At 48.0% G+C, this 27836-nt stretch overlaps 1 pseudogene across 1 annotated transcript in view; it reads right to left on the bottom strand.

The window, feature by feature from the left end:
• Nucleotides 1-7177: 7177 nt before the first annotated feature.
• Nucleotides 7178-27836, bottom strand: part of LOC147096361 (zinc-binding protein A33-like) — a 37839-nt pseudogene continuing 17180 nt past the window's right edge. Inside the window, exon 6 of the transcript XR_015074887.1 lies at nt 7178-8483. The product of XR_015074887.1 is annotated as a zinc-binding protein A33-like (transcript). The remainder of the gene's footprint in view (nt 8484-27836) is intronic.

The following is a 27836-nucleotide window of genomic DNA, read 5'->3' as shown; positions in this document are numbered from 1 at the left end:
AGGAGGAGGAGGAGGGGGGTGAGGAGGAGGAGGAGGGGGGTGAGGAGGAGGAGGGGGGTGAGGAGGAGGGGGTGAGGAGGAGGGGGGGAGGAGGAGGGGGGTGAGGAGGAGGAGGGGGGGTGAGCAGGAGGAGGAGGCGGGGTGAGGAGGAGGAGGAGGGCGGGTGAGGAGGAGGAGGAGGGGTGAGGAGGAGGAGGAGGGGGGTGAGGAGGAGGGGGTGAGGAGGAGGGGGGGTGAGGAGGAGGAGGAGGAGGAGGGGGTGAGGAGGAGGAGGAGGGGTGAGGAGGAGGAGGGGGAGGAGGAGGGGTGAGGAGGAGGAGGAGGGTGAGGAGGAGGAGGGGGGGTGAGGAGGAGGGTGAGGAGGGGGGGTGAGGAGGAGGAGGAGGAGGGGGTGAGGAGGAGGAGGGGGTGAGGAGGAGAGGAGGGGGAGGAGGAGGTGAGGAGGAGGGGTGAGGAGGAGGAGGAGGGGTGAGGAGGGGGTGAGGAGGAGGAGGAGGGGGTGAGGAGGAGGAGGGGGTGAGGGTGAGGAGGAGGAGGAGGGGGTGAGGAGGAGGAGGGGGTGAGGAGGCGGAGGGGGTGAGGAGGAGGGGGTGAGGAGGAGGAGGAGGGGGTGAGGAGGAGGAGGGGGGGTGAGGAGGAGGGGGTGAGGAGGAGGAGGGGGTGAGGAGGTGGAGGGGGGAGGAGGAGGGGGTGAGGAGAAGGAGGAGGGGGGTGTGAGGAGGGGGTGAGGAGGAGGAGGAGGGGGTGAGGAGGAGGAGGGGTTGAGGAGGAGGGGAGGAGGAGGAGGAGGGGGGAGGAAAAGGGGGGGAGGGGGGCTGAGAGGGGGGTTGGGGGTATGAGGGGGTTGGGGCTGGTGAGGAGGGGGATGGGGGGTGAGGAGGAGGGTGAGGGTTTACGGTGTTTGTTACAGTCTGTACTATAATGTGTTGATCTTTTTAGTGGATTATTACACAGAGGGGGAAACGCATTTAAATTGTTTGCAATGACATGAAACTTTTAATTTTACACAGCGAATTGTTGTGATCTGGACGTACTTTTGAAATGTGCTCACGCTTATAATGTAGGAAAGGCGGGAGCCGATTTGTGCACAGCAAGCTCCCACAAACAGCAATGTGATAATGACCAGATAATCTCTGTTTTAGTGATGTTGATTGAGGGATAAATATTGGCCAGGACACCGGGATAACTCCCCCTGCTCTTCCTCAAAATAGTGCCATGGGATCTTTTACGTCCACCTGAGAGGGTAGACTGGGCCTCGGGTTAAGGTCTCATCCAAAAGAGGCACCTCCGACAGTGCAGCACTCCCTCAGTACTGCACTGGGAGAGTCGGCCCAGACTTTTGTGCTCAAGGTTCTGGAGCGGGACTTGAACCCACAACCTTCTGAGTTTATAAAAAAACACAAATTGGTAATCCAGAAAATAGACAGCAGGAGTTGGGGGCAGTTCTGGGGTGTTGGTTGAGGGGTAAATATTGTCCAGGACACATCAGGAATAGAAGGATATGCCGAATGGGGTGGGAGGAGGCTCGTGTGGGGCATAAACACCGGCACGGACCAGTTGGACCGAGCGGCCTGTTTGTGTGCTGTAATTCTACACTAACTCTGTAGTAGGGAGATGTGCAAAGCCCATTTCAAAAGCGGCTCTGTACAAGTGTGAGGTGATGCGTAGTACTGTATTTCTGACCCGATTTCAGAAGGAACACGTGTCTCATTTGGGTTCCATTGGGCTCAGTACTAGGTCCCTTGCTTTTTGTGGTAAATATCAATGATCTAGACTTGAATCTAGGGGGTATGATTAAGAAGTTTGCAGATGATATTAAAATCGGCTGTGTGGTTGATACTGAAGAAGGAAGCTGTAGACTGCAGAAAGATATCAATAAATTGGTCAGGTGGGTAGAACAGTGACAAATGGAATTCAATCTGGAGAAGTGTGAGGTAATGTATTTGGGGAGGGCTAACAAGGAAAGAGAATACACATTAAATGGTAGGACACTGAGTAGTGTAGAGGAACAAAGGGACTTTGATGTCCACAGATCCCTGAAGGTAGCAGGCCAGGTAGATAAGGTGGTTAAGACGGCATACGGAATGCTTGCCTTTATTAGCCATGGCGTAGAATACAAGAGCAGGGAGGTTATGCTTCAAAGTATAAACACTAGTTAGGCCTCAGCTAGAATACTGCGTGCAGTTCTGATCACCACATTGCAGGAAAGACGTGATTGCACTAGAGAGGGTACAAAGGAGATTTACAAGGATGTTGCTGGGAATAGAGAATTTTAGCTATGAGGAAAGAATGGACAGGCTGGGGTTGTTTTCTTCGGAACAGAGGAGGCTGAGGGGAGACCTTATTGAGGTGTATAAAATTATGAGGGGCCTAGATAAAGTGGATAGGAAGGACCTATTTCCCTCAGCAGAGGGGTCAGAAACCAGGGGGCACAGATTTAAAGTAATTGGTGGAAGGTTTAGAGGGGATTTGAGGGGAAATTTCTTCACCCAGAGGGTTTTGGGGGTCTGGAACTCACTGCCTGAAAGGGCGGTAGAGGCAGAAACCCTCACCACATTGAAAAAGTACTTGGGTGTTGCACTTGGGATGCTCTAACCTGCAGGGCTACGGACCAAGAGCTGGGAAGTGGGATTAGGCTGGATAGCTCTTTGTTGGCCGGCGTGGACACGATGGGCCGAAATGGCCTCCTTCCATGCTGTAACTTTCTATGATTCTATGAGTTCTGTTATCCGGGCATGGGGTGCATCACACGCTACCCGTACAGGCGCAGCCCACAACGGCCCACTGAGAATTCACCTTCATTTCACAGATGCTCTGTTGCTGCTTAAACTCAAAATCTTCAAAAGTGGTTTTCTTCGGCTTCTGAGAATGTAGGATTGTGTTCATTTTCTCTGGCCAATCGGCTTCCCCCGGGAGAGACCCGCCCCCTCACTGAGTGACAGGCTCTCCGGCCAATCCACTTCCCGCGAGAGACCCGCCCCCTTTCTGAGTGACGGGCTTTCCGGCCAATCCACTTCCCCCGGGAAAGACCCGCCCCCTCACTGAGAGACAGGCTCTCCGGCCAATCCGCTTCCCCCGGGAGATACCCGCCCCCTCACTGAGTGACAGGCTCTCCGGCCAATCCGCTTCACCTGGGAGAGACCCGCACCCTCATTGACAGGCTCTGCGGCCAATCCGTTTCCCCCGGGAGAGACCCGCCCCCTCACTGAGTGACAGGCTCTCCGGCCAATCCGCTTCCCCCGGGAGAGCCCCGCCCCCCTCACTGAGTGACAGGCTCTCACTCCAATCCGCTTCCCCCGGGAGAGACCCGCCCCCTCACTGAGTGACAGGCTCTCCGGCCAATCCACTTCCCCTGGGGAGAGACCCGCCCCCTCACTGAGTGACAGGCTCTCCGGCCAATCCACTTCCCCCGGGAGAGACCCGCCCTGCTCACTGAGTGACAGGCTCTCCGGCCTATCCACTTCCCCCGGGAGAGACCCGCCCCCTCACTGAGTGACAGGCACTCCGGCCAATCCGCTTCCCCCGGGAGAGACCCGCCCCCTCACTGAGTGACAGGCTCTCCGGCCAATCGGCTTCCCCCGGGAGAGACCCGCCCCCTCACTGAGTGACAGGCTCTCCGGCCAATCCACTTCCCCCGGGGAGAGACCCGCCCTGCTCACTGAGTGACAGGCTCTCCGGCCAATCGGCTTCCCCCGCGAGAGACCCGCCTCCTCACTGAGTGACAGGCTCTCCGGCCAATCCACTTCCCCCGAAAGAGACCCGCCCCCTCACTGAGTGACAGCCTCTCCGGCCAATCCACTTACGCCGGGAGAGACCCGCCCCCTCTCTGAGTGATAGGCTTTCCGGCCAATCCACTTCCCCCGGGGAGAGACCTGCCCCCTCACTGAGTGACAGGCTCTCTGGCCAATCCACTTCCCCCGGGAGAGACCCGCCCCCTCACTGAATGACAGGCTCTCCGGCCAATCCGCTTCCCCCGGGAGAGACCCGCCCCCTCACTAAGTGACAGGCTCTGCGGTCAATCCACTTCCCCCGGAAGAGACCCGCCCCTCACTGAGTGACAGGCTCTCCGGCCAATCCACTTCCCCCGGGAGAGACCCGCCCCCTCACTGAGTGACAGGCTCTCCGGCCAATCCACTTCCCCCGGGAGAGACCCGCCCCCTCACTGAGTGACAGGCTCTCCGGCCAATCTGCTTCCCCCCGGGAGAGACCCGCCCCCTCACTGAGTGACAGGCTCTCCGGCCAATGACCAGGTCATTGTCACTGGACCCGGGCTCTTCTATTTCAGCCTGTGAATCGCACGCAGACGGGTCGCGGAACAGACTCAGGAACTGGTCATTGACGGAACCTTCATGCGGTTCCTTCTGAGAGCGAGTGAAGCTGGCGGGCCTTGGGGAAGTGTGGCCAATGGCCGCGGTGGGAAAGCAGCTCGAGTGAGCCGGACCGCGGGAATCCACCGGAGACACGGCCATGGAGCGCCACCTTCCGGCTGTGGAGCCACATTACAGGCAGCGAGCTCACCGGCTTCCTGCAGTTCTGACCAAGGCTCATCGACCTGAAACTCGGTTTCTCTCCCTACACATGCTGCCTGACCTGCTGAGTATTTCCAGCATTTCCTGTGTTTATTCCTGCAGTTCACACCTCATTCTGGACTTAGCTGGACATTTTGAACTACCGCCCAAAACCAATTTTATCCCCAGAATTCGTTCATTGATTTATTTTGTTCGTAATGAATTTGCATCCAACCAGCGATCACGTGGTTTTAGAGCAGTCTCACCATCTTTATTACATTCATTAATCTAACAATACAAACAAAGCGAACGAAAAGAACAAAAATGTTGTCAGACAAAAACACTAAAGCAGGAAGTTCAGGCGCTGCTTACTGGTCTGTCAGGAGCAAGATACCCGGGGATGTAGTGGAAGAAAGTTCACGGGCACTGTTGTTGGCCACACATTGAGATCCAGATCTTACTCAGGCCAACAGAGGCAGGTAAAGAAGAGAGGAAAGGAGCATCAATCACACAGAGGCATGGAGTTTCCCAGCAGAACCAGGGTGTATTCCAGCAGATGCATGAAGCACACAGCAGAGGCAATCAGCATCCCAGCAGAAGCAGGGTGCTCACATCAGAGCCAAGACACGTCCCAGCACAGGCAGGGAGGTAAAGAAATGAAACAAAGGTGCTCTCTTCTTCTGTATCTGCTCGAAGCAGGTTACATTTCCGTATTAGCAGAGACATGGTGTGAACAATAATATAAAAAACAGAATCTACTAATACAATAAACCTGAATTGGAAAAGGTGTTTCAGGTGTATAACGCCTCATCACGAGTTCTGATGAAAAGATTCACATTCAAACCATCAATCGGCTCTTTTCTCTTTACAGATACTGACTGGTCTGCCATGCACTGCCGGCACTTTGTGTTTTATATCCGGTAGGAACAGTTTGCCAGTGAGCCCCATCAGCTGGGAACAGATGTGTGGTACTGGAGGGGCGGGGGAAAGGGGGCAACTGAATTTGCCACACTACAGTGACAGAGCTTACTCATGAAAAAATAAGTTGAAAACCACAATATTTCTCAATGCACTGAGGGCTGTAAAAGAGATTTCACTGCAGCTTATGGGGCAGCACAGCTCAGACTGGGAGATCACCATGTGTGGAGTGCAGCGAGCACCGTGGCACAGTGAGCTGAGCACCAGCACAGCCAATCGCCTTTTTATAATGTGGCTTTCTTTGGAGAAGTCCCTCAAACCTCAATTTCCTCGCTTCTTCTCCTGAAGGCACTAACTCCAGTCTCGGGAACAGCAGAGCTGAGCTCAGTTGTGTCCTCACCTGACGGCCACGTCCAGCGGGAGGAGTCACTGGAGAGCACCCAGGCTGGGGCTCTTTTCTCTAGATAAGAGAAGACTGAGGGATGATGTCGCTTTTAAAAGTTCTTTAGAATAATTTCTCCGTGACTAACACAATATATCTGTACCCAGAGTGCTTTGTGATCAGTAGAACAGGTTTATTATGCATTAAACATCCAGTACAAAGAAGTAATACTGAACAAGAAGATAGTCCCAGTCTGTTCATTGAACCCTGGGATTCCTCCGAGTGACTGTGGCGCTAATTACATTACATGGACATTACATTAAACCTACCTCTTTGACCAAGCTCAGTATCAGATTTGGTTTGATAACATTCCTGTGAAGTGCCTTGGGTCATTTTACTGTGTGTAAGGTGCTATATAAATTCAATTTGTTGTTGTTTGATTCAAATCCAGGACCAAGGGGTGAAGTAACGGTCTGACACATACCTAGGGCGCTGCCTAGGATAATCCAGTAACTAGTTTCCATTCACTTTTGACCAAAGTATCTCCCAGGAACCCTCTGGAAATAAATTTCATCTCTTCAGCACCCACTTCAGAGATTTTTTAACTGATTAATCTCCTCTCTGTACTCGGAATACAGGCCCAGATTTTGGAATTCCGCTCTCCTGACACACAGCAAGAGCCCATATTGGGAAATTCCACAATCCCAACCTGTGCTTTTTTGAACATTGGACAGACCGTGAATGTGGATTTTCCCGACAGGGACTCGGTGTGTGCCAGGAGCACGGAAGAGGGAATTCTAGGCTCGTGTTTACTTTCCATTCTTTTTTCTGATCCCATCGTCTTTCAGTTCTGAAGGAAGGTCCTGCCTGAATTGTCTGATCCGCCGAGTGTTTCAGCATTTGCTGTTTTTGATATTCCCTCAGTACCGGTTTCCACCAGCAGGTGGTGATACTGCACTGTAAAACTTTACAGCGCCTTGTACAGCTCGCCATCACCATCTCCTGGCTGAAAGTGGCACTACAATCAACTGCAGGGGAACGTCAAACACTCTGGGGTGAATTTTCACTTTTACCACAACAGGCGTTAGCGGATCGGCCGCCCGTTTTACAGCCCGCACCGCAGTAAAAGTGAACATTCAGCCCGTTGAACCGAAGATTTGCAAACTCCCCGTCATCTTGAAGAGGGATAGTTTGTGTATTTCTCATCACTAATGGTGCTGAATACCCGAGGAATGTCCTCATTTTGAGAGCACAACTTATACCTGCTTTTTAATATAAAGGAGTGGGGCAGTGATGAGAAAGGGCTGGGATGGAGTTGCTGTCGGTTTTACTTTTTCTTTTAGTCTTTGTTTTTATTACAGTGTCAGCCAGTGGCTCAGTTGGTGGCACTCTCGCTTCCTGAGTCAGAAAGTTGTGGGTTCAAGTCCCACTCCAGAGACATGAGCACAACAATCTAGGCTGACACTCCAGTGCAGTACTGAGCGAGCGCCGCACTGTCGGAGGTGTCTTTTCGATGAGACCTTAAACCGAGGCCCTGTCTGCTCTCTCAGGTGGATGTAAAAGATCCCAAGGCACTATTTCAGAGAAGAGTTCTGACGAAGGGTCATCGACCTGAAACGTTAACTCTGTTTCTCTCTCCACAGATGCTGCCTGACCTGCTGAGTATTTCCAGCATTTTCTCTGTTTATTTCAGATTTCCAGCATCTGCAGTATTTTGCTTTTGTGATTGAGTTTTCCCCGGTGTCTTGGCCAATATTTATCCCTCAATTAGTGTAACAAAAAACAGATTATCTGGTCATTATCACATTGCTGTCTGTGGGAGCTTGCTGTGCGCAGATTGGCTGCCGCGTTTCCCACATTACAACAGTGACTACACTCCAAAAAGTACTTCATTGGCTGTAAAGCGCTTTGGGAAGCCCTGTGGTCGTGAAAGGCGCTATAGAAATGCAAGTCTTTCTTTCTTCTTCTGACATTTTATATTTTTATTGGTTGTATTTACAGTCTCATTGGGATTTTACAATGTGTAATTTGGAAATTACATTTTCTAACTCCTGACCTCTGTGTCTGACCCGAATGGCGCGGGGGTCAAGTCTCTGTGACGTCATGGATGATGCGGGCCGGCCCGAGGCTCCGCCCCTTTTACAGACCCGGATCGGAACCGGAGCAGATTCTCAGCCACTTGTTCTCATCCCAAGTCCAGAAGAAAGGATAAAGTTTCCCCGTGAATTTATTCCCAGTGAAGGTGTGGAGATGGGACTTGGTGTCCGCGCTGTAAAATGAAACTGTCCCGGACTCATAACTGAGATAAACTCCCACCTTCCCGGGGATCGGACCGGTGGGGAGACGGAATTGAGGGGAGGAGTTTACATTAAACCAACCACAATAATTCCGCCCGATGGTCCAGAGTACAGTCTCCGGGATCAGTGTGACCCGACTCCTCCTCTTCACAGACTCTGCGGCTACTCCCAGTCTCCAGCACTGATTCCCCGCCACCTCCACCTCCCAGTAGTGTCTCCCCGATGTGAATCCCTCCGATCCCAGCACACAGGGCCAGCCTGTAAACTTCTTCCTCATGTCATGGAGATTCCTCCAGGTCTCGGCCCATCTCACACTCTTCAGATCCTCAGACATCTCGAACCGTGGATTCGCTGTTTCCACATCCAGGGTCACAGAGACTGGGAGAAAAAGCAGAGAATTAGAGAGACTGGCCGGGGATCGGGGGGAGAGACTGGCCGGGGATCGGGGGGAGAGACTGGCCGGGGATCGGGGGGAGAGACTGGCCGGGGATCGGGGGGAGAGACTGGCCGGGGATCGGGGGGAGAGACTGGCCGGGGATCGGGGGGAGAGACTGGCCGGGGATCGGGGGGAGAGACTGGCCGGGGATCGGGGGGAGAGACTGGCCGGGGATCGGGGGGAGAGACTGGCCGGGGATCGGGGGGAGAGACTGGCCGGGGATCGGGGGGAGAGGTTCTCACCGAGATCCCCCTTTCTGACTGATTTTTTGTTTCTCAACTCGAGAAAAGAGCCGCCCCAAGGGGAGGAATCGAGGATCTGACAACAGCAGAAAACACCGGGACTTCCAGGGAGGGAGGTCACAGCTTCTGAAAATATCAAACATTACACCCGCCTCCGCACTGTGGGATTCTGTGGGGATATAAATACTAAAATGAACAAAAGCTGGAACTGGTGCCTCAATGTACAACTAAATACTGTTCCCAGTTTAATGCACCACAAACTGGGGTTAAAATACCTGGGGGTTGAACACATTCCATACTCCTTACCAGATTACTAACTGAGGAAAGTCACTCTGTGGGACTGGGTGTATATGGGTAGATGTGTGTGTGTGTGTTCCTCAAAGTCGAAACGTCCCCGGTCTGGATGGGAAGCATCCTATGTTACTGGGGGAAGTAAGGGGGGAAATTGCGGAGGTTCTGGCCACAATCTTCCAATGCTCCTTAGATCTGGGGGTGGTGCCAGAGGACCGGAGGATTGCAAATGTTACACCGCTCTTTTAAAAAGGGGAGAGGGCTAAACCTGGCAACTACAGGCCAGTCAGCCTAACGTCGGTGGTGGGGAAAGTTGTAGAGACAATAATCTGGGACAAAATTAATCAGCGTTTGGGAAAGTATGGGCGAGTAAATGAAAGTCAGCACGGATTTGTTAAAGGCAAATCGTGTTTGACTAACGTGATCGAGTTCTTTGATGAAGTAACGGGGAGAGTTGATGAAGGTAGTGAGGTGGATGTGGTGTACATAGACTTTCAAAACAAGGTACCACATAAGAGACTTGTTAGCAAAATTAAAGCCCATGTGATTAAAGGGCAGAAAGTAGCGAGTAGTGGTGAATGGTTGTTTTTCAGACTGGAGGGAAGTATACAGTGGTGATCCCTGGGTCCTTATTAGGACCACTGCTCCTTTTGATATCTATTAATGACCTGGACTTGGGTATACAAGGCATCATTTCAAAGTTTTCAGATGATATGAAACTTGTAAATGTTGTAAATAATGAGGAGGATAGTAACAGACTTCAGAAGGACATAGACAGACTGGTGAAACGGTCAGACAAATGATAGACAACATTTAATGCAGAGAAGTGTTTAGTGATATTTTGGTAGGAAGAATGAGGAGAGGCAATATGATCTCAATGGTACAATTTTAAAGGTGTGCAGGAACAAAGAGACCCCTGGGGGTGTATGTACATAAATCTTTGAAAGTGGCAGGACAAGTTGAGGAGGCTGTTAAAATAATATGGGATCCTTGGCTTTATTAATACAGGAATAGAGTACAAAAGCAAGAAGGTTATGATAAACCTTTATGAAACACTGGTTAGGCCTCAGCTGGAGGATTGTGTTCAATTCTGGGCACCGCACTTTAGGAAGGATGTCAAGGCCTTGGACAGGGTGCAGAAGAAATTTAGTAGAATGGTACCAGGGATGAGGGACTTCAGTTACGTGGAGAGACTGGAGTTGTTCTCCTTAGAGCAGAGAAGGTTAAGAGGAGATTTGACAGAGGTGTTCAAAATCATGAATGATTTTGATCGAGTAAATAAGGAGATACTGTTTCGAATGGCAGAAGGGTTGGTAACCAGAGGACACAGATTGAAGGTGATTGGCCAAAGAACCAGAGGCGACATGAGGAAACATTTTTTACACAGCGAGTTGTTGTGATCTGGAATGCGCTGCCTGAAAGGGCGGTGGAAGCAGATTCAATAGTAACATTCCAAAGAGTATTGGATAAATAGTTCAAGGGAAAAAATGACAAGGCTGTGGGGAAAGAGCACGGGACTGGGATTAATAGGAAGCTCTACCAAAGATGGGCCGAATGGCCTCCTTTAGTTCTGTATCATTCTATGGTCACAAAAAATAAGCATTTTATTAAGAGTGTCTAATCCTCCACCTGTGAGTAGTCTGCTTTCAAATCACTAAAATGACTTTAAAACTGTATTGAACCATTTACTAGTTTCACTGGTGTACACTAGTCAGTTTCTTCATAAATTAAATATTTTTTAATATTTAAAAACTGTTAAAACGTGCCTACTAGTGCCTGTGCCCCTAAAAATTAGTTCAATTTGAAGAGCTTCCTCAAACGGGCACAATCAGCGGAAACTCGCCAGGCTCATTATCCCGATCTGGCGGCGGGGCCAGTTTTATGGGCGGGGTCGATAAATGGAACAACACCCAAAAGCTCAGAGGGACTTGGACTTCGAGCTTCGAGCAGCGTAAAGAGATGAGAGCTACACGCTTACAACTGTTCCTGATAAGTCCTCCGGTGAGTATCTGTCTGTCCCAGTGTAAGAATCCGGAGAAATCCCCATTTCAGATTCCCACTAGCTAACATGGACGGCATGAAATAAACATTATTAGTTGTAGGTTTAGGTTGGTATTATGTAACTGTTAGTCAATGCTCGCCGATTCTTGAATAATCGTGTTTATAAACCAGTGCAATATGCCTTGGGTAGACCCGGTTAGATTTTAAAATGGAAGAAAAAGGCCTTGGGCCTGCTTGACCAAATATTAAATGTGCAGACTTTAACAAGCCTTGTTAGCAAAGTGACAGTCAGTCTGTGAGAAAAGCTGAGAGAATTAATGGAACTCCAGAGACTGAGATACGAGGCAGGGACTGTAAGATTGTTATGAATTACATGTTCGTTGTTTTTTTTTTGAATTCTTGTTTTAATATCTTATAACCAATAAAATCTTATAATCGTCAGTAAGAGATCCATAATTGAGTGTAAGGATTAAATGTCGAAGTTTGTAATCATCAACTGTATGCAATGATAGCCTGAATGATGTGTAACATGTAACCCTTTTTCTTATGCTTAAAAGTCTGTGAGGAAGCTGTAACCAGACAGCCTGGGGTGAGAAAGAGATTGTCACGATTGAATAGCCTGCAGTTAGCCTGGGAACCAAGGTCAGGTGCAGTTACCATTGTGCTGAAATGTTAGAACATCCGCAGTGAATTATAACATCAAAGGCCAACAGCAAAAGCTGTATCTCAACCTGTGGAGACATATTCCTTTAGTATTGCCATAAATACCCCAGATAAAACCGCTTGGACCACCCAGCATCGACCTCGATACCGGCTACGGACATGACAATGGCACACCCAGCCCGGTCGATCCTGCAAAGTCCTCCTCACGAACATCTGGGGACTTGTGCCAATATTGGGAGAGCTGTTCCACAGACTAGTCAAGCAACAGCCTGACAGACTCATACTCACAGAATCATATCTTTCAGTCACTGTCCCAAACTCATCCATCACCATCCCTGGGCACCTCTACTGACCAAGCTGGCCAAGTCCTTAAGGGCAGCACGGTGGCATAGTGGTTAGCACTGTTGCCTCACAGCACCAGGGACCCGGGTTCGAATCCAGCCTCGGGTGACTGTCTGTGTGGAGTTTGCACATTCTCCCCGTGTTTGCGTGGGTTTCCTCCGGGTGCTCCGGTTTCCTCCCACAGTCCAAAGATGTGCGGGTTAGGTTGATTGGCTATGATAAATTGACCCTTAGTGTTAGGGGGATTAAATACGTGGGGTTACGGGGATAGGGTGGGATATGTGTCGGTGCAGGCTCGATGGGCCGAAATGGCCTCTATCTGCACTGTGGGGTTCCTGTGATTTCCTGTGACATAGCTGCCAGTCTGGGCCTGTGACATGTGGTGAGAGAACCAACATGAGGGAAAAACCTACTTGACCTCGTCCTCACTAAACTACCTGTCGCAGATGCAGTCCATGCCCGCATGCAACAAGACCTGGACGACGTTCAGGCTTGGGCTGATAAATGGCAGGGAACTTTCGTGCCACAGAAGTGCCAGACAATGACTATCTCCAGCAAGTGAGAGTCTAAACACCGCTCCTTGACATTCAATGGCATTACCATCACCGAATCCCCCACCATCAACATCCTGGGGGTGACCATTCACCAGAAACTTAACTGAACCAGCCTCAAAAATACTGTGGCAACAAGAGCAGGCCAGAGGCTGGGTATTCTGCAGCGAATGTCTCACCTCCTGACTCCCCAAAGCCTTTCTACCATCTACAAGGCACAAGTAAGGAGTGTGATGGAATACTCTCCACTTGCCTGGAGGACTGCAGCTCAATAACACTCAAGAAGCTCGACACCATACAGGACAAAGCACCCCCTCTAACACTTTAAACATTCACTCCCCCAACCAAGGACTGAAGCGGTTAAAGAAGGCGGCTCACCACCAGCTTCTCAACGGCAATTAGGGATGGGCAATCAATTCCGCCGTTGCCAGCGATGCCCACATCCCATAAAAATGATATTTTTTTAATTCAGCGAAGTCTATGGGCCCTGTCAACATCCCGGCTGTCGTGCTGAAGACTTGTGCTCCAGAACTAGCCGTGCCTTTAGCCAAGCTGTTCCATTACAGCTACAACACTGGCATCTATCCGACAATGTCGAAAACTGCTCAGGTATGTCTTGTCCACAAAAAGCAGGACAAATCCAACCCGGCCAATTACCGCCCTATTAGTCTACTCTCAATCATCAGCAAAGTGATAGAAGGTGTCATCGACAGTGCTATCAAGCAGCACTTACTTACCAATACCCTGCTCACTGATGCCCAGTTTGGGTTCTGCCAGGACCACTCGGCTCCAGACCTCATTACAGCCATGGTTCAAACAATGACAAAGGGGCTGAATTCCTGAGGTGAGGTGAGAGTGACTGCCCTGGACATCAAGGCAGCATTTGGCCGAGTGTGGCATCAAGGAGGCCTTCTAAAACTGAAGTCAATGAGAATCAGGGGGAAAACTCTCAACTGTCTGGAGTCATAACTAGCAAAAAGGAACGTGGTTGTTGGAAGTCAATCATCACAGCCCCAGGATGTCGCTGCAGGAGATCGTCAGGGCATCTGCAGCTCCTTCATCAATGACCTTCCCTCCATCATAAGGTCAGAAATGTGGATTGATGTAAGAAAAAGGAGACTTACCATCAAGTAACTTTAAAGTAAGCTTTAAGTAACTTATAAACACACTATATACAAGAGAGGTCTTTACCATGCCTCTGGTAGAAGCCTCTTACAATACTGAACAGACCAGTATTTATACCAGTCCAACAGGAAGTGACATTTACAGGAAGTGAGGTATGTACACAGTTCATAGTTCATAGTTCACAGGAAGTGATGACATAACTTCCCGGAAGTTAGCATTTTTATCACATTCTTCCCTCCTGCAGGATTAGGAGGCTGTGGTCTACCTTTTGGTCCGCAGCCGCCGAACAAGGAAGAGTCGCACCCGTTTGGATTCCCGTCGTAGAGGGTCGCTGGTCCGCTTACATGCGGTTGGCCATTGGTCAGAGTCTGTGTGGCCTGGACTGCCCTGTGAAGGGTCGGGGAGATCATGGCTTCGAGTACGAGCCCCAATAGGTTCAAAGTCGGACTGCCTCTGTTCAGAGGGAGGTGCAGAGCTGGTCTGTGGCGGATCAGTACTTTCATGCGCGGTACTGGGAGGGTCGCAACCTTGAGCACGGGGTTCTACCGGCACCAAGCTAGTTGGTGTCCGATCAGGATCCTGGAGAGGGGTACCCGATAGGTCCCAAGAGTTTCCTGGTGAAATGCCATCACCCGATGTCCCACTAGGTCCTGGTGGGCAGGGAGCCAGATCCCGTAATGATACGGTAGATTCTCGGCCGTCGGAATATCGTATGTTTGCATAGGTGGGGTTGGCATCGGTTAGTTCGACCTCGTCTACAAGAGGGTCATTTTTAGACGTCCGAACGTATCTTCGGAGTAATACAGGTCCAGGAGTAGTTAGCCATGACGGGAGTGATGTTCCATGAGATGAGCGACGCTGGAATCCAAAGAACCGCTCATGAGGTGTAGTATTTGTGGCTGTAGAAAGCAGGGACCGTATAGAGTGCAATGCATCCGGAAGCACTGTTTCCCATTGCTGGTCTGGTAGGCCCCGAGATCTTAAAGCGAGACGTACGGAATTCCAGATGATACCGTTATACCTCTCTACCTGCCCATTTCCGATGGGATGGTATGGTGTTGTTTTGCTTGTAGCAATTCCCCGTTCTGAGAGGTAGTCCTTGAGTTCCCTTGACATAAAGGATGGACCCCGATCTGAGTGAATATAAGCCGGCATGCCACAGAGAGAAAATACCTGCTCAAGGCAGCAGATTACTGTGGACGCCAGCATATTGGAGCAGGGGAAGGCAAACGGAAAACGTGAATATTCATCGATCATGGTGAGCAAATATGTGTTCCGAGTTGAAGAGGGCACTGGGCCCTTAAAATCGATGCTAAGTCGTTGCATCGGTTGGGTTGCATGTATGAGTATACCATCTGAGGGGCGGAAGAACTGAGGTTTTAATTCCGCACAAAGCCGGCATTCTGAGCATATTTTCTTTACATCTCCAGTGGAAAAAGGGAGATTCCGTGATCGTACGAAATGTAGCATGCGCGTAACGCCAGGATGACACAAACCATTGTGGACATCCATGAGAGTGGAGGATGACATAGTGGAGCAGAATGCCCGTGTGAGGGTGTCCGGGGCCACATTCTCCTTGCCAGGCCGATAGAGAATGGTATAACCAAAAGAGGCCAGTTCCATCCTCCAAAGTTGTATTTTATTATTCTTAATTTTGGTTCGTTTTCGATTATCGAGCATGAAGGCGACTGATCGTTGGTCCGTGATCAATGTAAAGTGCTGGCGAGCTAGAAAATGGTTCCACTTCCGTACTGCCTCTATGATGGCTGTGGCTTCTTTCTCAACCGGAGGATAATGTAGCTCGGCACCTTGTAAGGTCCTGGACATAAATGCTACAGGACGACCTTCCTGATTCAGAGTAGCCGAGATCGCCACCTCCGAGGCATCACATTCAACCACGAAAGGGAGATTCTCATCGATGGAGTGAAGAGCCGCTTTCTCCAACTGTTTTTTGAGAAGGTTAAAGGCTGCAACAGCCGCTGTTCCCAGTGGAAATGATCTAGCATGCAGCAAGGGTTGGATTTTGTCCGAAAAATGAGGAATCCATTTAGCGTAGTATGCAAACAGACCGAGAGCCCGACGTAAAGAAGCCGGATTCTTAGGTGACGGGAGCTCTTGGAGCGGGCGAAGTCTTTCTGGGTCTGGCTTAATGATACCATTGCCTACGCAGTAGCCAAGGATGTTGATGGTCGGTTGCGACTCAACAGATTTGGATTCATTCAGGGTCAAATTACGGCGATGGAGGGCATCCCAAAATTTTTGGAGGTTGGAGTCGTGTTCCTGTTGATCGTGACCTGCAATGGTAATGTTATCAAGATAGGGAAAAGTGTCCCTTAGGTTTTCCTGCTTAACCAGGCCATCCATTGCCCGTTGAAAGACAGCCACTCCATTAGTAACCCCGAATGGGAGGCGACGAAATTGGTACAGCCGTCCATTAGCCTCAAAGGCTGTGTACTGCTTATCTGAGACCTTCAAGGGTAACTGATGATAGGCACTTTTTAAATCGTAAGTTGAGAACACTTTGTATTCGGCCAGTTTATTAACCATATCATCAATGCGTGGCAATGGGTAGGCGTCCAAGTCGGTATATTGATTGATGGTTTGCGAATAATCGATGCATAGTCGCTGTTTGTGAGGTTTTAGAGGGTTCTTGACAATGACGACTTGAGCCCGCCAGGGCGACGAACATGGTTCAATGATATCCTCTGCTAGAAGTCGAGAGATTTCAGCCGCAATAAAAGATTGGTCTCCCTGATTAAAGCGCCGCGATTTCGTTATTATCGGTTGGCATTGAGGCGGAATACTGGCAAATAATGAGGGTTCATCAAGTGAAGCTGCTGATAATGCACAAAATGGTAATTTAGATGGTATATTAGAAATAGTAAGTCCGGGTTTGGATCCACCAAACTCAATGGTGAGTTTCTTATGCTGTTTTTGGAAGTCCAGCCCTAAGAGGAGATCACTACATAAGTCTTTGAGCACTGAAAGTCGGGTGGAGGGATACATACGACCATGAAGTGTCATATCAACAACACAAAAGCCGGAGATTCTGGTATTAAGTGATGACTGGGCCATCGCAATTGCCTGGTCCGATGGGAAGACATGTAGTTTCAATTTCGCAACAATCTGTTCCTTAATGAAACTATCAGTACTTCCTGAGTCAATTAAGGCATCTAAGGTATGCCCTTTAATTGAAATTTTTGTGGCTGCCTGAGACAGGTTCTGTGGGCAAGCAGCTGTAATTGGTGTCGTTGCACAGAGAGTGGCTAAAACTCTCGGTGTGCTTCTTCGGGAGAGAGCTCGAGAGGAAGCTTGATAGGTCCTAGCTGGAGCATCTTGATAGGCCCTAATTGGGGCAGTTCGGTAGGCCTTAGCTGGATTGGCCCTCGTAGAGGCCCTTGATAGGCAAACTTTAGCAAAGTGTCCTTTTTTCCCGCAATAACTGCAGATTGCATTGCGAGCAGGGCAGGTTTTCCTAGGGTGAAAAGCATCTCCACAAAAGAAGCATTCCTTCCTAGATTGCCAAGAGGCTGCTAAAGTGGGGTCGTCCTCCTCTTCTTCATCAGAATTATCAGAATTAGATTCCCCCATGATAGGGTTCACCTGAGACCGCTTGAATTGTCTGGTTGCAGCTACAGCAGCAGATCGAGATCTGGGCAGCTGATAGAGGTCTGCATTTCTCTTTGCCAAATCCAGTGAACAAGCTAGTTCAAAAGCTTTTTGTAGCTCAAGTGTTTTACTTTCTAGTAGACGCTGGCGTATAAATGGAGAGGCAATCCCGCAGATGAAAGCATCACGAATCATTTCTTGGCGGTACAGCTCAGCTGAGGCTGCCTGAAAGTTACAATCTACGCTGAGCCTGCGAAGTTCTTGCAGGAATTCGTCAATTGATTCCCCTGGCCCTTGTCGGGCTGTGGCCAGTAGATGTCTAGCATAGACCTCATTTGGGGTCTTCGCATACAGTTTCTTAAGTGCCCGAATCACCTCTTCGTAATTATCCCAGTCATCAACATATTCGAACACTTTTGGGGTCACATAATTGACAAGTATCTTCAATTTAGCAGGAGCATCCACTTTACATTCATCCAGAAAATTCTCAAAAGTACGATACCAATGCTTCCATACCCTGCCAGCTGCTGGTGTATTCGGGTCCAAGTCCAGACGAATAGGTCTAAGGATTTTCTCCATGATGGGTGGTTCCCTGGATCCTTAACTTCCGAGTTTGTCTGAAGGTCTAGTATTTGTCAGTGTAAATACTAAGTTACTTAAATTGATGTAAGAAAAAGGAGACTTACCATCAAGTAACTTTAAAGTAAGCTTTAAGTAACTTATAAACACACTATATACAAGAGAGGTCTTTACCATGCCTCTGGTAGAAGCCTCTTACAATACTGAACAGACCAGTATTTATACCAGTCCAACAGGAAGTGACATTTACAGGAAGTGAGGTATGTACACAGTTCATAGTTCATAGTTCATAGTTCACAGGAAGTGATGACATAACTTCCCGGAAGTTAGCATTTTTATCACATGGATGTTCGCTGATATTCACAGCGATGATGCACAGTGTTCAGTGCCAATCGCAACTCCTCAGATAATGAAGCAGTCCATGCCTGCATGCAGCAAGACCTGGACGACATTCAGGTTTGGGCTGTTGTGTGGCGCGAGTGTTACCTGCAACTTAAGTGCCAGACAATGACTATCTCCAACAAGCGAGAGTCTAACCACCGCCCCTTGACATTCAATGTCATTACCATCGCTGAATCCCCCCTGCATCAACATCCTGAGTGCCACCCTTGACCAGAAACTTAACTGGACCAGCCACACAAATACTGTGGCAACAAGTTAGAGGCTGGGTATTCTGCGGCAAGTGTCTCGCCTCCTGACTCCCCAAAGCCTTTCCAGCATCTATCAGGTGTGTGATGGAATACTCTCCACTTGCTTGGATGAGTGCAACTCCAACAACACTCAAGTAGCTCGACACCATCCAGGACAAAGCAGCCTGCTTGATTGGAACCCCATCCACCACCTTAAACGTTCACTCCCTCAACCACCGGCGTACCGTGGCTGCAGTGTGTGCCAAATGAAAGATGCACTGCAGCAATTCACCAAGGTTTATTTGGCAGCACCTCGCAAACCCGCGATCTCTACCACCTAGAAGGACAAGGGCAGCAGGCGCATGCGAACACCACCACCTCCAAGTTACCACCCATGTCACACACCATCCTGACTTGGAAGTATATTGCCGTTTCTTCATCGTCACTGGGTCAAAATCCTGGAAACTTCCAAACAAACAGTAATGTGGGAGTACCTTCACCTCGCGGACTGCGGAGGTTCAACAGGCGGCTCACCACCACCTACTCAAGGGCAATTAGGGATGGGCAATAAATGCTGGCCTTGCCAGCGACGCCCACATCCCATAAACGAATTTTCAGCAGTGTCTTAATGGTCAAAAACAGATGATGTAAGAGTGTCATCAGACCAAAAGCCTGAGTAAGCCAGGGTGATACCAACGTGGCATCTTTATGATTGGATTTTGGGTTTGGGTGTCAGTCAGTCATTGGTTCAGGAGGGCGCCATAGGTTTTGAATGAGAGCAAGGATATAAGAAGGAGGTCTTAACAGCCTCAAATTGTAGAAGATTACAGGAGCAGGAGATTCCAGGAGCAGGAGATTCCAGGAGCAGGAGATTCCAGGAGCAGAAGATTCCAGGAGCAGAAGATTCCAGGAGCAGGAGATCCCTGGAGCAGAAGATTCCAGGAGCAGGAGATCCCTGGAGCAGGAGATTCCAGGAGCAGGAGATTCCAGGAGCAGGAGATTCCAGGAGCAGGAGATTCCAGGAGCAGAAGATTCCAGGAGCAGAAGATTCCAGGAGCAGGAGATTCCAGGAGCAGGAGATTCCAGGAGCAGGAGATTCCAGGAGCAGGAGATTCCAGGAGCAGGAGATTCCAGGAGCAGAAGATTCCAGGAGCAGGAGATTCCAGGAGCAGAAGATTCCAGGAGCAGGAGATCCCTGGAGCAGGAGATTCCAGGAGCAGAAGATTCCAGGAGCAGGAGATTCCAGGAGCAGAAGATTCCAGGAGCAGGAGATTCCAGGAGCAGGAGATTCCAGGAGCAGGAGATTCCAGGAGCAGGAGATTCCAGGAGCAGGAGATTCCAGGAGCAGGAGATTCCAGTTGTAGGAGATTCCAGGAGTAGGAGATTCCAGTTGTAGGAGATTCCAGGAGTAGGAGATTCCAGGAGTAGAATATTTCAGGAGTAGGAGATTCCAGGAGCAGGAGATTCCTGGAGCAGGAGATTCCTGGAGCAGGAGATTCCAGGAGCAGGAGATTCCAGGAGCAGAAGATTCCAGTTGTAGGAGATTCCAGGAGTAGGAGATTCCAGGAGTAGGAGATTCCAGGAGTAGGAGATTCCAGGAGCAGGAGATTCCAGGAGCAGGAGATTCCAGGAGCAGGAGATTCCAGGAGCAGGAGATTCCAGGAGTAGGAGATTTCAGAGACACAGTAGAAGATTTCAGGAAGAATCAAGGAGACACCCGGGAGACGAGAAGAGATGAGAGACAAGAGACACAGGGTGCAGCTTACTCACAGTTGCGGCTTGTACCCAGAGTATGAGTGGTAATATAAGTCTCAATTATACACTGTAACTGCTGCTTGAATACTGTAGTGAATGAAGTCTTGCTTGTGCTGAATAAAGTTAAATCACTGTCCCCAATACGGGTCAACCTTGAATCATTTGGAACCAGGGTCCCTCTGAATATAACATAAGAACATAAGATATAGGAGCAGGAGGAGGTCATTTGGCCCCTCGAGCCTGCTCCACCATTCAATAAGATCGTGGCTGATTTGATCTTGACCTCAACTCCACTTCCCTGCTCACTCCCCGTAACCCTTGACTCCCTTCTCGTTCAAAAATCTGTCTATCTCCACCTTAAATAACCGGAATTTCCCTGACTGACCTGTTTGGACACCATTCACACCTTTGACTGCTGTGATTATCTCTCTGCCGAGGTGTGATAAATGGCAGTTGGAAAGGTTACCTGTAAACATCTGACATGATTCTCTGACTATATAAGCTGTGTCTTTATGCATTTCTCCACTTCACCTGAAGAAGGAGCAGCGCTCCGAAAGCTTGTGATTTCGAATAAAGCTGTTGGACTATAACCTGGTGTCGTGTGACTTCTTACAATTGTCCACCTTAAATATATTCAATGACCCAGCATCCACAGCTCTCTGGGGAAGAGAATACCAAAGATTCTCGACCCTCTGAGAGAAGAAATTCCTTCTCATCTCAGTATTAAATCGGGGACTCCTTATTCTGAAATTATGCCCCCCTAGTTCTTGATTCCCCCACGAGGGGAAACATCCTTTCTGCATCTACCCTGTCAAGCCCCTTCAGAATCTTATATGTTTCTATAAGATCCCCTCTCATTCTTCTAAACCCCAATGAGTATCGGCCCAACCTGCTCAACCTTTCCTCATAAGACAAGCCCTTCAACTCAGGAATCAACCTAGTGAACCTTCTCTGAACTGCCTCCAATGCAAGTATATCCTTCCTTAAATAAGGAGACCAAAACTGTACGCAGTACTCCAGGTCTGGTCTCACCAATGCCCTGTACAGTTGTAACAGGACTTCCCTACTTTTATACACCATTCCCTTTGCAATAAAGGCCAACACTCCATTTGCCTTTCTAATTACTTGCTGTATCTGCATGCTAACTTTTTGTGATTCATGTACAAGGACCCCCAGATCCCTCTGTACCTCAGCATTTTGTAATCTCTCCCCATTTAAATAATAATGTGCTTTTTTACTTTTCCTGCCAAAGTGGATAACCTCGCATTTTCCCAAATTATACTCCATCTGCCAGATTTTTGCGCACTCACTTAGCCTATCTATATTCCTTTGGAGATTCCTTGCGTCCTCCACACAATTTGTTTTCCCACCTATCTCTGTATCATCAGCAAATTTGGCTACATTACACTCGGTCCCTTCATCCAAGTCATTAATATAGATTGTAAATAGTTGAGGCCCCAGCACTGATCCCTGCGGCACCCCACTAGTTACAGTTTGTCAACCTTAAAATGACCCATTTATGCCGACTGTCTGTTTTCTGTTAGTTAGCCAATCCTCTATCCATGTTAATATATAACCCCCAACCCTGTGAGCTCTCATCTTATGTAATAACCTTTTATGTGGCACCTTCTGGAAATCCAAATACACGAGATCTACTTGTTCCCCTTTATCAATCCTGCTCGTTACATCCTCAAAAACTCCAGAAAATTTGTCAAACATGATTTCCCTTTCATAAAACCATACTGACTCTGCTTGACTATATTATGATTTTTTAAATGTCCTGTTACCACTTCCTTAATGATGGACTCCAGCATATTCCCAATGACAGATGTTAGGCTAACTGGTCGATAGTTGCCTGTTTTCTGTTTCCCTCCTTTCTTAAATAGAGGCGTTAAATTTGCGGTTTTCCAGTCCGCTGGACCTCTCCAGAATCCAGGGAATTTTGGTAGATTACAAAAATTGCATCCACTATCTCTGCAGCCACCTCTTTTAAGACTCTAGGATGCAGGCTATTGGGTCCAGGGGACTTGTCCACCTTTAGTCCCATTAGTTTGCCTAGTACTTTCTCCATAGAGATAGTGATTGTTTTAAGTCCCCCGCCCACCCCAATAGCTCCTTGATTATCCATTATTGGGATGCTTGTAGTGTCTTCTTCCGTGAAGACTGATACAAAATCTTTGTTCAAAGTCTCTGCCATTTCCCTGTTTCCCATTATTAATTCCCCAGACTCATCCTCTAGGGGACCAACATTTACTTTAGCTCCTCTCTTCCTTTTATATACCTGTAGACGCTCTTACTGTCTGTTTTTATATTTCTTGCTAGCTTACTCTCATAAGCTATCTTCTCTCTTTATCATCTTTTTAGTCGTCATTTGTTCATTTTTTTAAATTTCCCTAACCTCTGGCCTTCCACTATTCTTTGCAACATTGTATGTTTTTTTTTCAATTTGATACCATCCTTTACTTCCTTAGTTCACCATGGATGGTTCATCCTTCTCTTAGAGTCTTTCTTTCTCACTGGAATATATCTTTGCTGAGAGTTATGAAATATATCCTTAAATGTTTGCCACTGCTTTTCTACAGTCTTACCCTGTAATATATTTTCCCAGTGCACTTTAACCAAGTCTGCTTTCATACCTTTGTAATTACCTTTATTTAAGTTCAGGACACTAGTTTGAGACCTAGATTTCTCACCGTCAAATTGAATTTGAAATTCTATGATGCTATCATCACTCTTCCCAAGAGGATCCTTCACTACGAGATCATTAATTAATCCAGCCTCGTTACACATTACCAGATATAAAATAGTCTTCTCCCTGGTTAGTTCCACAACGTATTGTTCCAAGAAACCATCCCGTATACACTCGAAGAACTCTTCCTCAAGTCTACCTTTGTCAGTTTGCTTTGTCCAATCAATATGAAGATTAATATCTCCCATGATTATAGCCGTAACTTTCTTACAAGCCTCTATTATTTCTTGACTTATACTGTGTCCTACAGAGTGGCGACTGTTTCAGGGCCTGTAGACCACTGCCACCAGTGATTTCTTACCCTTACTATTTCTTATCTCCACCCAAACTGATTCTACATCTTGATCTTCTAATCAATATCATTTCTCATTACTGCACTGATCTTATCCCTTATTAACAGAGCTACACCACCTCCTTTTCCTTTCTGCCTATCCTTACGAAATGGCAAATACCCCTGAATATTCAGTTCCCAGCCTTGGACACCTTGCAACCACGTCTCTGTAATGGCCATCAGATCATACCCATTTATTTCTAGTTGTGCTGTCAACTCATTTATCTTGTTACGAATGCTGCGTGCGTTCAGATATAGAGCATTTAATTTTGTCTTTTTACCATTTTTCCCTACTCTGACCCCACTTTCTGATGCACTCTTGTGTATATGCTCTGTCCCTTCCTGTCACACTCTGATTATCATTACCCCTATCGCTACCCTGCACTTATGCCTTCTCATTCTTGACTTTTTTAATTTCCGCTCAGCGTATCCCACCACCCGCCTCCCCCCCCCCCCACACTATTTACTTTAAAGCCATATCTACAGCCCTAGTTATTCAATTCGCTAGGACACTGACCCCAGCCTGGTTCGAATGAAGCCCGTCCCGACGGAACAGCTCCCACTTATCCCAGTACTGGTGCCAGTGCCCCAAGAATCGAAACCCATTTCTCCAACACCAATGTTCGAGCCACTCGTTCATCTCTCTGATCCTATTTACCCTATGCCAATTTGCACATGGCTCAGGTAGTAATCCAGAGATTATTACCGTTGTGGTTCTGCTTTTCAATTTAGCCCCTAGCTGCTCATACTCCCTCAACAGAACCTCTTTCTTTGTCCTACCTATGTCATTGGTACCTACATGGACCACGACAATTGGATCTGTCCCCTCCTACTCCAAGTTCCTCTCCAGCCCTGAGAAGATGTCCTTTACTGTGGTAGCAGGCAGGCAACACAGCCTTCGGGACTCACGCTCTTGTCTGCAGAGAACAGTGTTTATCCCCCTAAATGTACTGTCCCCTACCACTAGCACATTTCTTTTTGCTCCCCCGACTTGAATGGCTCCCTGTACCATGGTGCTGTGGTCAGTTTGCTCATCCTCACTGCAGTCCCTGCTCTCACCCACACAGAGAGTAATAACTCGTAACTATTTGACAAGAGCAAGGGCTGAGTCTCATCCACCACTAACTCCTGGTTCCCCATACCTGCCTCGCTCGTAGTCACACCCAACTGTCCCTGACCACGGACCAAATTTGAATTAATTAATCTAAGGGGTGTGACTGCCTCCTGGAACACAGCGTCCAGGTAACTCGCCCCCTCCCTGATGTTTCTCAGTGTTTGAAGCTCGGACTCCAGCTCATCAACACGGAGCCGAAGTTCCTCGAGCAACCAAAATGGTGTCCACCAGCTCCCACATGGTGGAGCAGTAATACATCGCCTGCCCTGGCATCTCTGGAATCTTATAAATTGGCGAGCTTAGTCAGGAGGTTGATTGACAGCTGATTCTTTTATAAACTATTCGGTGCAGGCAAGATCCTAGGACTGGCGTGGTTAGCGCGCCCTGGTCAGTTAAGGAAGGAAAACCTTCGAGCGGTTAGGACTCTGCGACCCACCAGTATTAATAGCAACAAGTTAGTACAATTGACGGGCTAGACAGAAGTTGAGCATGTCACAGATAAAGAGTTGAGAAAATTATGTTTAACTGATTTAATATCGTTTCTGATGAGTCAAGAAGCAGAGTCATATCAGAAGGTGATAGAGAGGGTCCAGAGTCAAGGGACTCTGGGAAAGGTCGAATTAGACAAAGGGGAGCACTGGTCAGGCTATGCAGCCCATTTCTGTGCGCAGCGTAGTGAAGTAAGAGAAGGAGAACATTTAGCCACACAGAGAATAAGAGAATGCCAGCAGCTAGAAACCAGGTATCTGGGAACTCAGCAAAGGAACAAAACAAACAGGGAATTGGGAAAACAGGAAAAGCTGCTGAGACGGGAGAAAAAAAGGCGAAAAAAAGAAACTTAAAGTTGTATGATCTGTCTGTACCAGTAATCTCACGGTCAATATATGATCTGTCTGTATCAGGAATCTCACGGTCATTGTATGATCTGTCTGTATCAGGAATCTCATGTTCACTGTATGATCTGTCTGTACCAGTAATCTCACGGTCACTGTATGATCTGTCTGTACCAGTAATCTCACGGTCACTGTATGATCTGTCTGTTCCAGTAATCTCATGGTCACATTATGATCTGTCTGTACCAGTAATCTCACGATCATTGTATGATCTGTCTGTTCCAGTAATCTCACGATCACTGTATGATTTGTCTGTCCCAGTAATCTCATCGTAACTGTATGATCTGTCTGTACCAGTAATCTCACAGTAACTGTATGATCTGTCTGTACCAGTAATCTCACAGTCACTGTATGATCTGTCTGTACCAGTAATCTCACAGTCACTCTATGATCTGTCTGTACCAGTAATCTCAGTCACTGTATGATCTGTCTGTACCAGTAATCTCACAGTCACTGTATGATCTGTCTGTACCAGTAATCTCACAGTCACTGTATGATCTGTCTGTACCAGTAATCTCATGGGCATTGTATGATCTGTCTGTACCAGTAATCTCACAGTCACTCTATGATCTGTCTGTCCCAGTAATCTCACAGTCACTCTATGATCTGTCTGTACCAGTAATCTCACAGTCACTGTATGATCTGTCTGTACCAGTATTCTCACAGTCACTCTATGATCTGTCTGTACCAGTAATCTCACAGTCACTGTATGATCTGTCTGTACCAGTAATCTCAGTCACTGTATGATCTGTCTGTACCAGTAATCTCACAGTCACTGTATGATCTGTCTGTACCAGTAATCTCACAGTCACTCTATGATCTGTCTGTACCAGTAATCTCACAGTCACTCTATGATCTGTCTGTACCAGTAATCTCACAGTCACTCTATGATCTGTCTGTACCAGTAATCTCACAGTCACTGTATGATCTGTCTGTACCAGTAATCTCACAGTCACTCTATGATCTGTCTGTACCAGTAATCTCACAGTCACTCAATGATCTGTCTGTACCAGTAATCTCACAGTCACTGTATGATCTGTCTGTACCAGTAATCTCACAGTCACTCTATGATCTGTCTGTACCAGTAATCCCATGGACATTGTATGATAAGAACATAAGAAATAGGAGCAGGAGTCGGCCATTCGGACCTTCGAGCCGGCTCCACCATTCAATGAGATCATGGCTGATCTTTTGCCGCAACTCCATTCACCGGCTTTATCGCCATATCCCTTGATGCCCTTACTAGTCAGAAATCTATCGACTTCTGTTTTGAATATACCCAATGACTGAGCCTCCACAGCCCTCTGGGGTAGAGAATTCCAAAGATTCATGGGAAACATTCTCCCAGCATCCACCCTATCAAGCCCTGTAATAATTTTGTATGCTTCAATGAGATCCCCTCTCATTCTTCTGAATTCAAGAGAATTCAGGCCTAGTTTACTCAATCTCTTCTCATACGACAGTCCCGCCCTCCCAGGAATCAATCTCGTGAACCTTCGTTGCACTCCCTCTATGGCAAGCACATCCTTCCTTTGGTAAAGAGACCAACATTGTAATGTCAAGGTCACTATGATAATAAGAACTTAAGAACATAAGAAAATGCAAAATAGGAGCAGGAGTCGGCCATTTGGCCCTTCGAGCCTGCTCCGCAATTCAAGAAGATTATGGCTGATCTGCTGCCTCATCTCCACTTTCCTGCACTATCCCCACATCCCTAGATTCTCCTAATATTCAAAAATCTATCGACCTCTGCCTTTAATATACTCAACGACTTAGGTACCACAGTTCTCTGGGGTGGAGAATTCCAAAGATTCACCACCCTCTGAGTGAACAAATTTCTCCTCATCTCAGTCCGAAATGGCCCACTGCTTATTCTGAGACAGTGACCCCTAGTTCTAGACTCGCCAGACACGGGAAATATCCTCCCTGCATCTACCCTGTCAAGCCCTGCAAGAATTTTGTATGTTTCAATGAGATCACTTAGAACATAAGAACATAAGAAATAGGAGCAGGAGTAGACCAATCGGCCCCTCGAGCCTGCTCCGCCATTCAATAAGATCATGGCTGATCTGATCCTAACCGCCAATCTACTATCACAGAACCATCTCCTGAATCTAACAGAATTAGACACATGAAATAGGAGCAGGATTAGGCTACACGGCCCCAGGGTCCGCTCCGCTACCCACAGGGCCATGTCCGATCCGAACCTAGACTCATGTCCAAATACCTGCCCGCTCCTCATAACCCTTAATTCCCTTTACTTCTAGAAAACTGTCTATTTCTGTTTTAAATTTATGTAATGATGTAGCTTCTACAGCTTTTTGGGGCAGCATATTCCATGGACCTACCACCCTCTGAGTGAAGTAGTTCCTCCTCATCTCAGTTTTGAAAGAGCAGCCCCTTATTCTAAGACTATGCCCC

This window comes from Somniosus microcephalus, unplaced genomic scaffold (assembly GCF_052327205.1).
Source record: "Somniosus microcephalus isolate GS21.2 unplaced genomic scaffold, FLI_Smic_1.0 unresolved_chr1, whole genome shotgun sequence".
Taxonomy (NCBI): domain Eukaryota; kingdom Metazoa; phylum Chordata; class Chondrichthyes; order Squaliformes; family Somniosidae; genus Somniosus; species Somniosus microcephalus.
Note: the sequence above shows the minus strand (reverse complement) of the source record. Positions and strands in the feature narration are given on the sequence as shown.